Consider the following 18,683-nt stretch of genomic DNA (forward strand, 5'->3'; position numbering starts at 1 on the left):
GTCGTATGGCAATTCTATATTCAGCTTTTTGAGGAACCGCCAAACTGCCTTCCACAGTGGTTGCACCCTTTGACATTCCCACCAACAGTGGATAAGTGTGCCTCTTTCTCCGCATCCTCTCCAGCACTTGTCATTTTCTGTTTTGTTGATAATGGCCATTCTGGTGGGTGTGAGATGATATCTCATTGTGGTTTTGATTTGCATTTCTCTAATGGCCAGGGACATTGAGCATCTCTTCATGTGCCTCTTGGCCATCCGTATTTCTTCTTCTGGTAGGTGTCTGTTCAAGTCTTTTTCCCATTTTGTAATTGGGTTGGCTGTCTTTTTGTTGTTGAGTTGAACAATCTCTTTATAAATTCTGGATACTAGACCTTTATCTGATAGTTCCATGTATTTTTTAAACATTTTTTTTCTTGCTCATACTCAGAGCTTCCCACAAGCTTTTATTTTATCTGTGTCTAGATTGATTGTTTGCATATGGATATCCAGTTCCAGTGCCATTTGTTGACAAGACCATCCTTATTATCCAGGGCTTGCTGTGTTTTGTAGACCGCAAAGACTTTTTAAACTTTATTGTGAAATATAACATATATACGAAGAAAAGAAAGAGAAAGCAATAATTTTCAAAGTACAATTCAACATAGTTACAGAACAGATTTCAAAGTTTGTTATGGGTTACCATTCCAGCATCTCAGATTCTTCCTTCTAGCTGCTCTGAAACACTGGACATGAGGAGGAATATTAAAATGGTGATTCAGCAGCCAAACTCATTTGTTAAATCCCATTTGCTCTGTTATATCTCCTCTTTTTCCTTTAATCCTTCTCCTGATCTATAGGGATCTTTGGGCAATGCCTGTTCTGACTAATCTTGTCAGAAAGGTTGTCCACATTAAAGGATAAGGGAGTGAAATTAATTGATAATCTTGGAGAGGCTGCTGCCTCTGAGTTTTAGGATTTATCTGACCTAGGAACCCTCTGGGAATTATGTGTTACAGGAAGACAGATCTAGTGTATGAAACCTTTATAACGTCTGTTTTAGTTTGCTAGCTGCCAGAATGCAACACACCAGAGATGGGCTGGCTTTTTATAAAAGGGGATGTATTTTGTTAGTTCTTCAGAGGAAAGGCAGTTGACTTTTCAGAGACAGGTCCACCCCTTGTCAACTTGACAATTACACACATCACCTTAAACAATATTAAGGTACAAAAAATTCTCTCCTAGCTATGGACCTATGAATCTCAAAACAAGTTATCTGGTGCCAGTATGCAAAGAAGGACAGTCACAGGATCCGTAGGGAGAAATTGGAAGGAAAATCTGCAGGGCAAACACCATTGGATTTCAAAGTCTGAAAGTCATTTAACCTTCAGCTTTAGAAAGTGGCAGTCCCACCCTTTCCAAGGGCATATGCAGTAGCCTTCCTCTTTCCAAATCAACCTTGGGGAACATTGAGGAGACCACCTTTCTCTCGGCTCCATTCTCTCCAGGCATTGGGACCACACCTGGGCTCTCTGCCATTTCCGGGGAACATGCTCAACCCCTCCATGTGCTGACAGCCAGGCTCTCCACAGTCCCCAAGGAGCATGCTGTACCTTCTCAAAGACATGAGGTTGCATAACTCTTTCACTACAACGAGATGGGAGACTCATTCTCTGCCCTCAGGGCAAACTCAACCTCTCCATGTATACGGGTGGGTCCGCTGTCCTGTCCAAGACCTAAGCTTTCATGGTTCTCACTCTGCAAACTCCAATTCGTCCCTTTTGTGTCCGTACCCCTTTGTCCAGATTGGCAATGGTTCTGTTTACACCAACAGTCTCTTCAAGACTCCAGGACTTCTCCATCATTCTCTTCACAGTTCCTCCAAAATCTTCCCCTTAGCCATCCAAAACACCATTCCAACATATCTGGTATTTGCAAACGGCAGTAGCACCCCACTTCTCAGGTACCAAATCTGTTCTAGTTTGCTAACTGTCGGAATGCAACACACCAGAGACGGATTGGCTTTTAATAAAAGGGGATTTATGTCATTAGTTCTTCAGAGGAAAGGCAGCTAACTTTCAACTGAGGTTCTTTCTTATGTGGGAAGACACAGGGTGATCTCTGCTGGCCTTCTCTCCAGGCCTTTGAGATCCAACAACTTTCCCCAGGGTGATTCCTTTCTACATCTCCAAAGGCCTGGGCTGTGCTGTGAGCACTGAGATGAGGTATGCTGAGCTGCTTGGGCTGTGCTACACTGAGCTCTCTTCGTTTAAGCACCAGCCAATTAAGTCAAACATCATTCATTGCAGCAGGCATGCCTCCTAGCCAACTGCAGATGTAATCAGCAACAGATGAGGTTCATGTACCATTGGCTCATGTCCACAGCAGTAGATCTAGGCATCTTCACCTGGCCAAGTTGACAACTGAATCTAACTACCACAGAGTCTCAGTTCAAACCCTGTTTCTTAAGAGTCAACAGGAGTGATATTGATTGGGGTTTACCAAACTATGGCAATTAGCACTATATAACTGAAGCTTGCATAAGAGTAGCCTCCAAAAAGTTTCTTGGCTCTATTTGATCTCTCTTGGTCACAGATGCCTTATTTTACTCTGTTCCCCCTTTTGGTCAGGAAGGCATTGTTGATCCCATGGTGCCAGGGCCAGACTTATCCCTGGGAGTCATGCCCCACATTGTGAGGGAGATTTTCACCCCTGAATGGCCTGTCCCACATAGGGAGAAGGGTAATGATTTTAGTTGCAGAGTTGGGCTTAGAGAGAAAAATGCCACATATGAGCAACAAAGAGGCTTCCTGGAAGCAACTCTTAGGCCTTCTGGGTAGTCTTAGCTTCTCCACTACAGAAATAAGTTTCATGAGGGCAAGTCTCAAAATCCAGGGCTTTTTGTATTTTCTTGGGAGTCCCCAAAGATTGAGAAGATATCCAGGTTTTCCCAGATGGGAAATTTTGTTTTTTAATAATTTGTGCTTTATTATTATTTTTTTTTACTTTTTTGTTTATAGTATAACATATATACAAAGCAAAGACATAAAAAAAGCAATAATATTCAAAACACTGTTCAACAAGTGGTTACAGGACAGATCCCAGAGTTTGTCTTGGGCTACCATATGATCTTCTCAGATTTTTCCTTCTAGCTGCTCCAGAATATAGGATGCTAGAAGGCTTAAATATTTTTTTTATCATCACAATCAACTTTTTTCCTTCTTTTTTTTGTGAAAAATAACATATATACAAAAAAGCTGTAAATTTCAAAGCACAGCACCACAGTTAGTTGTAGAACAGGTTTCAGAGTTTCACATGAGTTACAATTCCACAATATGCTGATTTGAAAGGATGTATGTCCCCTAGAAAATCCATGTTTTAATCTAAGTCCCATTTCGTAAAGACAGAATAATCCCTATTCAATACTGTTTGTTTGAAACTGTAAACAGATCATTTCCCTGGAGATGTGATTAAATCAAGAGTGGTTGTTAAACTGAATTAGGTGATCACATGTCTCCACCCATTTAGGTGGGTCTTGATAAGTTTCTATAGTCCTAGAAAAGAGAAAACATTTTGGAGAAAGAAGATTCAGAGAGAGCAGAGAATGCTGCAGCACCATGAAGCAGAGAGTCCAGCAGCCAGTGCTGTGGAAATGAAGAAGGAAAATGCCTCCCGGGGAGCTTCATGAAACAGGAAGCCAGGAGAGAAAGCTAGCAGATGATGCCATGTTCGCCATGTGCCCTTCCAGCCCAGAGAGAAACCATGACTATGTTTGCCATGTGCCTTCTGACTTGAGAGAGAAACCCTGAACTTCATCGGGCTTCTTGAACCAAGGTATCTTTCCATGGACATTTCTATAGACTTGTTTTAACTGGGACATTTTCTCGACCTTAGAATTGTAAATTAGAAACTTATTAAATTCCCCTTTTTCAAAGCCATTCTGTTTCTGGTATATTGCATTCCGGAAGCTAACAAATTAGAACACACAATTTTAGATTTTTACTTCTAGCTGCTCTAAGATACTGGAGACTAAAAAAAGTATCAGTTTAATGATTCAGTATTCATATTCATCTGTTAAATCCTATCTTTTCTGTATAACTCCACAATCACTTTTGATCTTTCCATCCCTCTCTTTAGGGGTGTTTGGGCTATGGCCATTCTAAATTTTTCATATTGGAAGGGTCTGTCACTAATATGGGGTAGGGAGATGGAACTATCTGATGTTCTGGAGAGGCTGAGCTATGTTTCAGGACTTATATGGACCAAGGACCCATCTGGAGGTTGTAGTTTTCTGGAAAGTTACTCTAGTGCATGGAAACCTTGTGGAATCTTAATATATTGCCCTAGGTATTCTTTAGGATTGGCTGGAATGGTGCTGGTTGGGGTTGGCAGGTTCTGATAGGTAGCAAAGTTTAACTAAGGCTTGCATAAGAGCAACCTCCAGAGAAACCTCTTGACTCTCTTTGAACACTCTGCCACGGATACTTTATTACTTACACTTTTTTCCTCCTTTTGGGCAGGATGGAATTGTTGATTCTGTGGTGCCAGGTCTGGATTCATCCCTGGGAGTCATCTCCCACATCGCCAGGGAGACTTTCACCCCTGGATGTTGTGTCCCACGTAGGGGGGAGGGCAATGATTTCATTTGCAGAGTTGGGCTTAGAGAGACTGAGGCCACATATGAGCAACAAAAGATGTCCTCCAGAAGTACCTCTAGGCGTGCCTATAGGTAATCTAGCTTCTCTGCTATCTACATAAGCTTCACAAGAGTAAACCTTATGACTGAGCGCATGGCCTATTGATTTGGGAGTCCCTAATGTTTGACACAGTTTCGGGGGATTCCCTGATGGTATGGTTTAATAGTTCCATATTCTTTCTCTCATCCGTCAGGGAACTTTGCCAATACTTTTTGATTATCTGCTTAATATACTCTAAAATGTATCCAGGCATTACAGTAATCTATACAGGATTAAAGGACCTTTTTCTTATTCTGGGCTCCCTGTGATTCAGTTGTTCAAATGAGCTACACAGATAGGTTGAGTTAGATTATGCACTACAGAAAATTTCAGTTCCAGACCAAATAAACTTTTCCATTGGTCTCAAAGAGTGTGTGTGGTTCTAAAATATAGACACTGTCTTTGTTTCCCCTATGTTCTGAATTACTTTAACCCCAACATATTCATCTTTGCTATATTCTCTAAATATCAGGTTATATATAGAAAGTGGCCTTTCAAAATCCAGAAATAATAATCACCACTCTGGGCTTAATGTGTCTGCTCTAACAGCTTATAATCTAGGCCCCTGTTTTCTTATAAGCATTTTCTAAAGGTGACCATACCATTGTTGTCCTTTTGTTTCTGGCTTATTTTGTCTCATCAAATGTCCCACATGTTCATTCACATCATTGCATGCCTCACAACTTTGTTCCTTTTTGTAGGAGCACAGCCTTCGTTCATAAGTGTACACCATCTTTTGCCAATCTCCTTCTCAGTCAGTGCATCCTTCAGCCACCTACATTCATCAGGCATCATATATAGGGCTCAGAGTCCACAGTCCATCAACATTCTCAGTTTTAGATAACTTCATTGTTCCCAAGAGAAAGAAAACCAATGAACACACTGCTGCCAAATAGGAAATTTAAACCTCCTCTTAACCCTTGTCCCTCCCTCCATTATTTATCTCTGTTGTTGCTGTGGTAGTGCTGATGTTTCCTTTTGACATAGCTCATAGCATGCAATAGCAGTTTTCCCCCTGTATCCTGAACTTAAACACTCTTTGTACAAGAATCATATCTTTGAAGTAATTCTTGCAAGAACTAATTCATATATATATGAATTCATATATATATAAATTAGTATTAATCAACGGGACACTTAGGTCTAGATAACCCCTTTCAATCTTGTTCATCTTCAATATGGTAATATTATAGACCCACCAGAGAACCACCTTCACTCCTATCTGTTCCTTTACATTGGAGGTCAACCTCATTAGCTAACGGTTCCCCCATCTCTAGCTTCTATGTATCTCTAAGTTCCCTGTACTCTGTATTATAAGCCTCTGATTATACTCTTATGCTGGTCATGAAAGTGGAATCATACAGTGTCTATCCTTTGTGTCTAGCTAATTTCACTGAGCATTATGTCTTCAAGGTTCATCCATCTTGTCATGTGCTTCAGGATGTCATTTCGTCTTACTGCTACATAATATTCTGTCTTATGTATATACCACTTTTTGTTGATCCACTCATCTGTTGGTGGGCATTTGGTTTGTTTCCATCTTTTGGCAATTGTGAATAATGCTGCTATGAACATAGCAGTCAATGTGTTCCAATTTCTCCACATCCTCTCCAGCATTTGTAGTCTCCTGTTTGTTTATTAGCAGCCATTCTTATAGGTATGAGGTGGTATCTCATTGTAGTCTTGATCTGCATTTTCATTATAGCTAATGAAAATGAGCACCTCTTTGTGTTCTTTTTTAACCATCTGTATTTGTTCTTCAGAAAAATGTCTATTCATATCTTTAGCCCATTTTATGATAGTATTGTTTGTTCTTTTGTTGTTGAGTTCTATGATTTCTTTGTTTACAGGGTATCAAAACTTTATCTGATACGTGATTTCCAAATGTTTTCTCCCATTGAATTGGTTTCTTTTTCACCTTTTTTCTTTCTTTTTTTTTTTTTTTTTTTTTTGCCTCTTCACCTTCTTGAGAAGAACTTTGATTTTGAGAAACATTTGATTTTGAGGTGTTCCTATGTATTTATTTTTTTCTATCATTGCATGTGCTCTGGGTGTAAACTTTAGGAAGTTACCTCCTATTACTAGGTCTTGAAGATGTTTCCCTATATTTTCTTCTATGGGTTTTATGGCACTGGCTGTTATATTTAGGTCTTTGATCCACTTTGAGTTAATTTATGTATGGGGTGTAAGGTAAGGGTTCTTTTTCATTCTTCTGGCTACTGATATCCAATTTTCCCATGCCCATTTATTGAAAAGGCTATTCTGTCTCAGTTCAGTGGATCTTCAGGCCTTATCAAAAATCAGTTACCTGTAAATTTGGTGGGTCTGTCTTCACACTCTTGATTCAATTCTATCAGTTGGTACTTCTATCTTTGTGCCAGTATCATGCTTTTTTGACCCTTATAGCTTTGTAGTATACTTTGAAGTCAGGAAGTGTCAGTCCTCCCATTTGCTCTTCTTTTTTAGAATGTCTTTAGCTGTTCGGGGTCTCTTCCCCTTCCAAATAAATTTGATAACTAGCTTTTTCAAGTTTTCAAAGTAGGTTGTTGAAATTTTGATGGGTAATGCATTTAATCTGTAGATCAATTTGAGCAGCACTGGCATCTTAACTTCATTTAACTTTCCTATCCATAAGCATGGAATGTCTTTCCATCTATTTAAATCTTCTTTGATTTCTTTTAGCAATGTTTTATAGTTTTCTGTGTACAGGTCCTTTACATCCCTAGTTAAGTTTATTCCTAGATGCTTGTTCTTTTACTTGTTATTTAGAATGGAATTTTTTCCTTAATTTACTCCTCAGTTAGATCATTGCTTGCATGTAGAAACATTACTGATTTTTGCACATTAATCTTGTGTCCTGCTACTTTGCTGAATTTATTAGCTCAAGAACCTTTGTGGTAGGTTTCTCAGGGTTTTCCAAGTATAGTATCACGTCATCTGCAAATAATGAAAGTTTTCCTTCTTCCTTTCCAGTTTGGATGCCTTTTATTTCTTTTACCTGCCTGATTGCTCTAGCTAGAACTTCTAGTACAATGCTAAGTAATAGTCATGTCAAAGGGCATTCCCAATCTTAGGGGAAAGGCTTTCAGTCTGGCTGTGGGTTTTCATATGCCATTTATCATTTTAAGGCTGGCTGTGGGTTTTCATATGCTATTTATCATTTTAAGGAAGATTCCTTCAGTTCCTACCTTTTGAAGTGTTTTTATCAGAAAAGGTTGTTGAATTTTGTTGAATGTTTTTTCAGCATCAATCAAAATGATTGTGTGATTTTTCCTTTTGATTTGTTAATGTGCTGTAGTACATTAATTGATTTTCTTGTATTGAACCATCCTTAAATTCCCTGTATAAACCCCACTTGGTCGTAGTATATAATTCTTTCAATGTGTTATCAAACTTGATTTGCTAGTATTTTGTTGAGAATTTTTGTATCAATATTCATTAGGGAGATTGGCCTGAAGTTTTCCTTTTTTGCAGCATCTTTACCCAGTTTTGTTATTAGCGTGATGTTAGCTTCATAAAATGTGTTAGCTAGTATTCCTTTTTCCTCCATGTTTTGGAAGAGGTTGAGCAGGGTTGGTGTTAGTTCTTTTCAGAATGTTAGTAGCATTCCCCTGTGAAGCCATTTGGTCCTGTGCTTTTCTTTGTAGGAAAATGCTTGATGATTGATTGAATGTGTTTACTTGTATTGGTTTGTTGAGATCTGTTTCTTCTCGAGTCAGTGTAGGTTGTTTGTTTCTAGGAATTTGTCCATTTCATCTAAATTGTCTAGTTTGTTGACATATAGTTGTTCATAGTATCTTCTATGGTTTATTTTTTATTTCTTCAGGTCCATGGTAACAACCTGTGGTAGTTAGGTTCAGGTGTCAACTCGGCCAGGTGAAAGTGCCTAGTTCTGTTGCTGTGGACATGAGGCCAATGGCATGTGAACCTCATCTGTCACTGATTATATCTGAGGTCGGCTGGGGGAGTGACTGCAATGAATGACGTTTGATTTGATTGGCTGGATGCTTAAATGAAAGAGATCAACACAGCACAGCCAAGCAGCTCAGCATACCTCATCTTAGCACTTGCAGCTCAGCCGAGGACTTTGGAGATGCAGAAAGGAAGCACCCTGGGGGAAGCTATTGGAACCCAGAAGCCTGCAGAGAAGGCCAGCAGAGATCACCCTGTGCCTTCCCCTATAAGAGAAAACCAGATGAAAGTTAGCAGCCTTTCCTCTGAAGAACTATATGTTTTTAACTAAATAAATCCTCTTTTATTAAAAGCCAATCCATTTTTGGTGTGTTGCATTCTGGCAGTTTTGGCAAACTAAAACACAACTCTGTTCTCATTTCTGGTTTTGTTTATTTGCAGCCTCTCTCCTATTTTCTTTGTCAGCTTAGTTAAGAGTCCATTGATTTCACTGATTTTCTCAAAGAACCAACTTTTGCTCTTATTGATTCTATTTTTTTTGTTCTCAAATTCATTTATTTCTGCTTTAATCTTTGTTAGTTCTCTTCTATTTACTTTAGGGTTAGTTTGCTGTTCTTTCTGTAGTTCCTCTAGGTGAGCAGTTATGGTCTTGATTTTTGCTCATTCTTCTTTTTTAACATAGGTATTTAGGGCAATAAATTTTTGCCTCCTTGATTGGGAGCATAAACTTTGGTATTTATTTGTTTTTTGTTATTTATTTATTTGTATTTATTTGTTTGAACTGACCTTTTTATTAATATGTAGTGTCCCTCCTTGTCTCTTGTGGTGTCTTTACATTTGAAGTGTATTTTCTCTGATACTAGTACAGGTACTCCTGCTTTTTTTGGTTACAGTTTGCGTGAACATCTTTTTCCATTCTTTCATTTCAATCTATTTGTATCCTTGTGTCTAAAATGAGTCTCTTGTAAGTGGCATGTAGATTCACTTAATCCATTCTGTCAATCTATATCTTTTAATTGGTGAGTTTAGTCCATTAACATTCAAAGTTATTACTGTAAAGGGGTTTCTTGAGTCTACCATCTTATCCTTTGTTTGTTTTCTTGCCAGATGTATATATTTTTCCCTCTTTCTCTTTATATCCTTTAAGTTACCCTTACTGGTACTCTTCAATTCTGTGCCCTTCTCCAGACTTCCTTCTTCTGTCTTTTTTGTTCAGCTGACAAAACTCCCTTTAATATTTCTTATAGGGTCATCTCTTGTGGGCAGATTCTCTCAGCTTTTGTCTGTGAGAATTTTAATCTCTCCCTCATTTTTGAAGGATTACTTGACTGCATAAAGAATTCTTGGCTGGGAGTCTTTCTCTTTCAGGATCTTAAATATATCATACTGCTGCCTTCTTGCCTCCATGGTGCCTGTTGAGTAGTCCAAATTTAATCTTACATGGTTTCTTTTGTTTATGGTGAGTCACTTTTCTCTTGCTGCTTTCAGACCTTTCTGCTTCTCTTCAACATTTTTCAGACTTATTAGTATGTGTTTTAGAATAGGCCTATTTGGATTTATTCTATTTGGGGTTCATTGGGCTTCTTTGATTTGCATATTTATGTGTTTTATAAGACTTGGGAAGTTTTCCCCCATTATCTCCTCAACTAATATTCCTAGTCTTTTACTCTTCCTCTCCTTCTGGGACACCATTGATTCTTATATTTGCATGCTTTATGTCCCTGAAATCCAATTCAAATTTTTCCATTTTCTGTGCCATTTGTTCTTTCATGTACTGTTCAGTTGTCCTGTCCTGTAGCTTGCTTGCTCATTCTTTCTGCCCCTTCAAATCTGCTGTTGTGTAGTTTTGAAAATTTGGTCTACAGTATCTCTCATCTCTGATAAATCTGCTATTTTTCTACTTATTTTTTCAAATTGTTCTTTATGCTCTTCTAGTGTCTTCTTGATATCTTTTATGTCATTAGCCATCCCATTGAATTTATTTAGGAGATTTGTATGAACATCTTTGATTGGTTGTTCCAAAGTGTAAGTCTCCTTCAGTATTTTAATTTAGTCATTTGGCTGAGCCATATCTGCCTGCATCTTTATATGCTTTGTGATTTTTGGTTGACTTCAAGGCATTTGCTTATGTTGACAGGGTTATTTTGGGAGTTGATTTCACACAGTCATCTATTTACTTGAGTTTGCATTGAAGGTCTCCTTTTTTGGGGGGAGGGGGGAACGGGTGCCAGAAATCGAACCCGGGTCTCCCACATGAAAGGTGAGTGTTCTACCACTGAACCACCCATGCACCCTGAAGGTCTCCTTTTTGCACTTGGCTTGTCAGTAATTCCCTGCCATACTAAGTCCTGCACCTCATGTAGGGGATGCAACTCTACTTGAGGATCTGTTGAAACAACACAGATGGAACCTTCTGTTCATTTTGAGCAGATAGTGCTTTTGGTCCTCCTCTTCCCCTCAGGCCCACCTCTCTCTGATTGCAGCAGATGAGTGAGCTGGATGGAGTCCCAGTGCAATTCCACCAAGTCCACTAGAATATCTCCAATCACAGTTCTGGGGCTGGGCGGTGTTCACATCAGTGGAGAGTCTGCTTGTAGGCCTCATGGGTCTGGTGGTCCCCAGCCTTCTTCTTGGAATGACCTTGGGCTGTGGGACTGAGTATTTCAGCTGTCCCTGTCCATAGCCAACCTGAAAATGCCTGTTAGCTAGGCATGGTGTGGGTTGCAGGAGTGTGGGGTGCAAAGCATGGTGTGTGGCTGTGGGGCAGGTGAATGAGGGTATGGCTTGGGGTGCAGGGCTAGGGCATAGTGCACAGAAGTGGAAGTGAAGGGTGAGACAGGAGTGAGCCATGAGGAAGGGTGCAGCACACGGGGGCATGGATCATGGGTGCATGAGGGCATGGATTGGGGCACAGTATGGGATGGGTTGCATCATAGAGTGCAGGAGCTTGGTACAGGCTCACCTAATGTGGGTGCGTGAGGGCATGGAGTGGGGACATGAGCATAATATGAGGGTACATATTGAAGTGCGGTGCCAGGGAACAGAGAGTGGTGCCGTATATGGCAGAAGACATGGGATGTTGGTGCAGAGGACATGACATGGCCTGCTTCATTGTCTCCACCTTCCTGTCCATGCAATTCTCAGGGCTCTGGGCCTACATATGGAAAAGAAAATGGTAGGCACTGTGCACTAGCTGGATCGTCTCTTTCAGCAGGGGAAGCAGGTTTACTGGCTTCCGGGTACCTCAGGGGATCTCCAGGCTATGGAGCTGAGGAGGTTGATCTCCTAAGCTAGCGGCAGAAGCAGGCACTCCTGGGTGCGGCCTCTTGTCCTTAGTGGTATCATGACTGAGTCCACATACCGTGTTCTCTCCCAATTCCTCAGATTTTATATCCAGGACCTCTCTATGTAGTGTAGAAGATCCTCTCAGGGCACACACACCCTGGAACTACTGTTCTGGTCATTTTTCTGTCACTTGTCTAATTGTTCCATGAAGTGGGGGTGAACTCAGTCTATCGAATTCCACCATCATTCTGGAAGTAGTTGCATGAATTTAAAAAAAAAAATTTATTCTGTGACCATATATGCATTACATTTCCACCTTTTAATCATATTTACTTACATATTTCAGTGCTGTTATTGCATTCACAGTGTTGTGCTATAGTCACCACCATCTATTACCAAAACATTTCCATTATTCTAAACAAGAACCCTGTACATTTTAAGCCTCACTTCCCATTCTCTATCCCCAGCCCCTGGTAACTTATACTTTAGATCCTGACTCTATGAGTTTGCTAATTCTAATTGTTTCAAATCAGTGAGATCAAACACTATTTGTCCTTTTGTGTCTTGCTTATTTCATTCAACATAACATCTTTAGGGTTCATCTATGTTATATGTATCATAACTTCATTCCTTTTAAAGCTGAATGATATTCCGTTTGTATGTGCATACCACATTTTATTATCCATTCATCAGTTGATAGATACTTGGGTTGCTTCTCTCTTTTGGCTATTGAGTATAATGCTGCTATGAAAATTGGTGTGCAGATATCTGAGTCCCTGCTTTCAGTTCTTTAGGTATATATCTAGTAGTGGGATTGCCAGGTCATTATTTGGTTCTATACTTAGCTTTCCAAGGAACCAACAGACTGTCTTCCAGAGCGGCTGTACCATTGTATAAGGCCACCAGCGATGAATGAATGTTCCTATTTCTCCACATCCTCTCCAACACTTGTTATTTTCTTTCTTTCTTTCTTTTTTTAATAGCAGCCATTCTGATGGATGTGAAATGGTATCTCAAAGTTTTGAGTTGCATTTCCTTCATGGCTAATAATGTTGAGCATCTTTTCACGTCCTTTCTTGCCATTTGTATTTCTTCTTTGGAGAGATATCTATTTGAATCTTTTGTCCATTTTTAAAAAATTTATTTATTAATTAAAAAGAATTTAACAAATGAACTAAAACATTAATATGTGATCATTCCATTCTATGTATATAATCAGTAATTCACAATATCATCACTTAGTTGCATATTCATCATTTCTTAGAACATTTGCATCAATTCAGAAAAAGAAATAAAAAGACAACAGAAAAAGAAATAAAATGAAAACAGAAAAAAAAAGATTATACATACCATACACCTTACCCTTCACCTTCATTGATCACTAGCATTTCAAACTATATTTATTTTAACATTTGTTCCCCCATTATTTATTTTTATTCCGTATGTTCTACTTATCTGTTGACAAGGTAAATAAAAGAAGCATCAGACACAAGGTTTTCACAATCACACAGTCACATTGTGAAAGCTATATCATTATCAATCATCATCAAGAAACATGGCTACTGGAAAACAGCTCTACATTTTCAGGCAGTTCCCTCCAGCCTCTCCATTACATCTTGAATAACAAGGTGACGTCTACTCAATGCGTAAGAATAACCTCCATGATAACCTCTCGACTCTGTTTGGAATCTTTCAGCCATTGACTCTTTATTTTGTTTCATTTCACTCTTCCCCCTTTTGGTCGAGAAGGTTTTCTTAATCCCTTGATGCTGAGTCTCAGCTTATTCTAGGATTTCTGTCCCACGTTGCCAGGAAGGTCCACACCCTTGGGAGTCAGATCCCACGTAGACAGGGGGAGGGTGGTGAGCTTGCTTGTTGTGTTGGCTGGAGAGAGAGGCCACATCTGAGCAACAAAAGAGGCTCTCTTGGGGGTGACTCTTAGGCCTAAATTTTAAGTAAACTTGACCTATCCTTTGTGGGGTTAAGTTTCATATGAATGAACCCCAAGACTGGGGCTCAGCCTATAGCTTTGGTTGTCCACACTGCTTGTGAGAATATCAAGAATTCAACTTGGGGAAGTCAAATTTCTCCCTGTTATCACCATTCCCTGAAGGGGACTTTGCAAATTTTTGTCCATTTTTTAATCAAGTTTTTCCTTTTTTGTTAAGGTGAAGGATTTCTTTATACATTCTGTATATTAATCGTTTATTGGATATGTTTATATATTCTGTATATTAATATTTTATTGGATATGTGGTTTGCAAATATTTTCTCACATTGTATAGATTGTCATTTTACTTTCATGATAAAATCCTTTGAGGCACAAAATTTTAAAATTTTTGTGAGGACCCATTTATCAAGTTTTTCTTTTGTTGCTTGTGCTTTGGGTATAGAATCTAAGAAGCCATTACCTAATGCAAGGTCCTAAAGATGCTTCTTTTGTTTTCTTCTAGGAATTTGATACTTCTAGCTTTTATGTTAAGGTCTTTGATCCATTTTTTTGGTTTTTTGTTTTGCATGGCAGGCACTGGGAATCGAACCCAGGTTTCTGGCATGATTTGATCCATTTTAAGTTGATTTTTGTATGTGGTACTCCTCTTTTTTGGGGGGGCAAATGGAGATTCAGTTTTCCCTGCACCATTTGTTAATGAGGCTATTCTTTCCCAATTAAATAGTCTTTGTCACCTGGTCAAAAATCAATTGGCCATAAATGTGGGGGTTGATTTCTGAGCTCTCAGTTCTGTTTCACTAAACTATGTCTGTCCTTGTGCCAGCATCATGCTATTTTGATTACTGTGGCTTTGTAATAAGTTTTAAGATTTGAAAGTGTGAGTCCTCTGGCTTCATTCTTTTTCAAGATGGCTTCAGCTATTCAAGGCTGCTTACTCTTCCGTATAAATTTGATGATTATCTTTTCCATTTTTTCTTAGAGAGTTGTTGGAATTTTGATTGGGATTACATTGAATCTATAAATTGCTTTCGATAGTTTTCATATCTTATTGATATTTATTCTTCCAATCCATGAATATGGAGTGTTCTTACATTTATTTAGGTCTTCTTTGATTTTTTTTAGGAATGTTTTGTAGTTTTCCATTTACCAGTCCTTTACATACTTGTTTAGATTTTTCCAAGTTATATGATTCTTTGAGTTGCGATTGTGAATAGAATTTTTTTTCTTGATTTCATCTTCTGATTGTTAATTGGTTGTGTAGTGAAACACTACCAGTTTTGGATGTTGATCTTGTACCCTACTACTTTGCTGAATTCATTTGTTAACTCTATGAGCTTCATTGTGGACTTACTAGGATTTTCTATAGTTGGGGTCACATCATTGGAACTAGGGAAAGTTTTACTTCTTCCTTTCCAATTTGGCTGCCTTTTATTTCCTTTTTTTTTTTTTTTTTTTTTGTCTGATTGCTCTGCCAAGAACTTCCAGTACAATGTTGAATAAGAGTGGTGACAGTGTCTTGTTTCTGATCTTACAAGTTTTCAGTCTTTCACCATTAAAGTAGGATGTTAGCTGTGGGCTTTTCATGCATATCCTTTGTTATGTTGAGGAAGATTTACATTTATTCCTAAGTTTGTAAGTGTTTTTTATCAAGAAAGGGTGCTGTATTTTGTCAGATGCCTTTACTGCCAATCCATGCCTTTTGACTGGAGAGTTTAATCCATTTACATTTAAAGTCACTACTGGTAATAGAAGGACTTAATTTTCCTATTTTGCTCTTTAGCCTTTGTAGGTCTTATACCTTTTTTGTCCCTCAGTTCCATTAAAATTTCATTGTATATTTATTTGCTTTTTTATGTTGTGATGCATTGAATGCCTTCTCATTTCTATCTGAATATATATATATTTTGATACTTTTACAGTTTAATTTACAAGCAGAATTTTTATAATAAATTGTTTTTAATCAAATCATATTTTAAAAATTGTTTATGAAGAAAACCCAGGAAATAAAGTAAACTGCTCACTATGGAAGGCTTTAAATTACATTATTACAGTCAGAAATACAGGAGGTAGAAGATAACTGAAAAGGCAAATACAACATTAGATTCAAATCTATAGCACCTGTAGCTACTTAAAATATGGCTTCAGAAACTAAACTCAACATTCTCGGTAACCATAGAAAGAGTTAACATAAAATTCACCATGAAAGCCATTATATCATTCTTGATATAGGGAGGTAGGAAGATGTAAGAACAAGGACACATGTGACATGACATTTTATCTACAACTCCTGTTTGCTTTATTGGGAATGTAGTTTCAAAATTCAGTTACCTACTTCAACTTCATATTCAGATTCTTCTTTAGCGTTTCAGCTACTCTATGAAACTTTTTCATTTGCTTAAGGAAGACACTTTTTCCCTTGCAACATTTACATCTTTATACCACTTCAGAATGTGCTCTTCACTCAGGACTTCAGCTTTATAAAAAGCGCCACTATTTTCTGGAAGGCTTTCATGAAATGAGTGTTGTCATAGCAATGCTCCTGAATCTTCAGTAATAGAGTCAGCTCAGACTGACCTTGTGTAGTATAGGCAGCAAGTAGAGGGTTATATTGCTTCAAGTGCTTGATGGCTTGCTCTGCTACAAGCTCCTCTTTTTTGTTCCATTCCACGGTTCTCATTACACTTGACTAGATTATTCCAATGACTTCTGGTTCTGGGAATTTTTTTTTTCCAAATTCTCCTTAACAAATAAAATGATATCCTTAAATGGATCATCATGTGACATCTGTTCTTGAAGTTCTTTCTGGAGCTCTTTACGAACTCCCGTGGTTTGCTGCTTCTGAACATACTCTGAAAGCTCTTTCAAGCCTACCTCAGTAAAATACTTTGTGAAGTGTTTGACACTTTGCTTATAGGCAGGAAAAAGTTCCATCAGTCTGTTATCCATGCTGACTTTCCAGAGACTTGCAGCTACTGTATTGACACCGTTTTCATTTAACCATGATTTAAAGAGCTTTATAGCAAAAGCTGCTGAAACCCCTTCTTTAGCAAATTCTCATCATAAAGGCTATTAGGAATGGATGCATTAAGTGTCCCATTAGCCAGAATAACATGTCAGCATAGCCAGCTTGTTCCTTTCCAACCCTGAAAAACCCTTTAAGAATAACAGCAGCTTTTTAACTTTATCTTCAAAACCTTTCTCCAGGTATTTGTAGTGCCTGATTAACTTGTTAAAAACCTGAGCAAATGCTTAATGGTCTCTAGGGCTTCTTGTGCTGCAAACACACAGACATCTGTACGCATCATGTCATCTGCCAGTGTACCACCTGGGCCCAGCCTTCCACCTGCCACCAGAATGTCAAAGAGTGTTTCGGCATATCAGCTATAATCAAGGTTTGCTCCAGAAGCATCAAGAAACTTTACTACTACTTCCAAATCAGTACCAGTTTCAGTTAAGCCTTGAAAAATACAGTCCTGAAACTGAGTAGAGTCAAACCTCTCTTTTTCGTCTCTTTTCCTAGTTTTGAAGCTCTGGCCTGATAGCATTGGCTTATGCTGCTTTTGATGATTCATAAAAGGTGCCTTATGCCGCTGGCGCCACAGTGCACACTCAGGCCCCGCATCCCGGCAGAGTCCTCCACTGCCACTCCTTGGTTCCTTGCTGAAGTGGTAACCCCAGCCCTTGAATCCAGGCCCTGGATCTAGCCTGGCCTCATGGGACCCTCCATTCGGGCCCATTCAAACTGGGCCACACCAGGCCCTCCTTCACCCTCTACCTGGTGACAAGGGGCTGCAGCCTCAGCCTGCTGCGAGCTGGGTGCTATCTGAATATATTTTTCATCTGATTTCCTTGTGGTTACCCTGGTGTTAAAATATAACATCCTAAATAAATAGCAATAGTATTTGGTGTGATGCCAAGTTAACTTCAATAGCATGTACATTCACTGTTCCTATGTCTGTCTTTCCACCATTTTTTGTACTTGTTTTACTTATATCTTGGTACATTGTACCTAGATTTATCATTACTTTTTATGCATTTGCATTTTAGCACCTGTAGGAAGTAAAAAGTGGAGTTACATACCAAGCGATGCAATACAGTAATACTGGCATTCATAGTTACCCAAATGATTACCTTTACTGAAGGTCTTTATTTCTTTATGTTGCTTTGAACCAGTGTCTAGTGTCCTTTCCTTTCAGTCTGAAGAACTTCCTTTAGCATTGTTTGTAGGGCAGACCTAGTGGTGATGAACTCCCTCAGTTACTGTTTATCTTGAGAATGTCTTAATGTCTCCCTCATTTTTGAAAGAGAATCTCGCCAGATTTAAAGTTCTTGGCTGACAGTTGTTTTCCTTCAGCACTTTAAGTATTTCAACCCACTGTCTTGCCTTCATGGTTTCTGATGAGGAATTGGCACAATATCTAATTGGGACTCCCTTGTATGTAACACATTGCTTTTCTCTTGCAGCTTTCAGAACTTTCTCCTTGCCCTTGCCATTTGATATGTAATCAGTATATGACAAGGTGTATTTTTCTTCATGTTTGTCCTGTTTGCTTTCTCTGAGCTTCGCTGATGTGCATATTCACATCTTTTGCTGAGTTTAGGAAGTTTTCTGTCATTATTGTTTTGACTATTCCATCTGCCCCTTTCTCTCTCTTCTTCTTTGGACTCCCATAAATGTGTACATTGATATGCTTGATGGTGTCCCATAGCTGTCTTAGGCTATTTCTGCTTTTAATATTTCTTTCTTCTTTCTGCTCCTCAGCCTGACTCTTTTCAAGTGAGTTCACTATTTCTTTCTTCTGCTGGCTCCAGTGTGCTCTTTA

The 18,683-nt window shown here is 38.8% G+C and overlaps 1 protein-coding gene and 1 pseudogene across 4 annotated transcripts in view; one reads left to right on the forward strand and one right to left on the reverse strand.

Moving 5' to 3' along the window:
* Positions 1-18,683, forward strand: part of DENND2C (DENN domain containing 2C) — a 123,962-nt gene that overhangs the window by 57,856 nt on the left and 47,423 nt on the right. The window lies entirely within an intron of this gene.
* On the reverse strand, positions 16,181-17,432 carry LOC143649367 (eIF5-mimic protein 2 pseudogene; annotated as a pseudogene).

Source organism: Tamandua tetradactyla, chromosome 11 (genome assembly GCF_023851605.1).
Source record: "Tamandua tetradactyla isolate mTamTet1 chromosome 11, mTamTet1.pri, whole genome shotgun sequence".
In the NCBI taxonomy this organism is placed as follows: domain Eukaryota; kingdom Metazoa; phylum Chordata; class Mammalia; order Pilosa; family Myrmecophagidae; genus Tamandua; species Tamandua tetradactyla.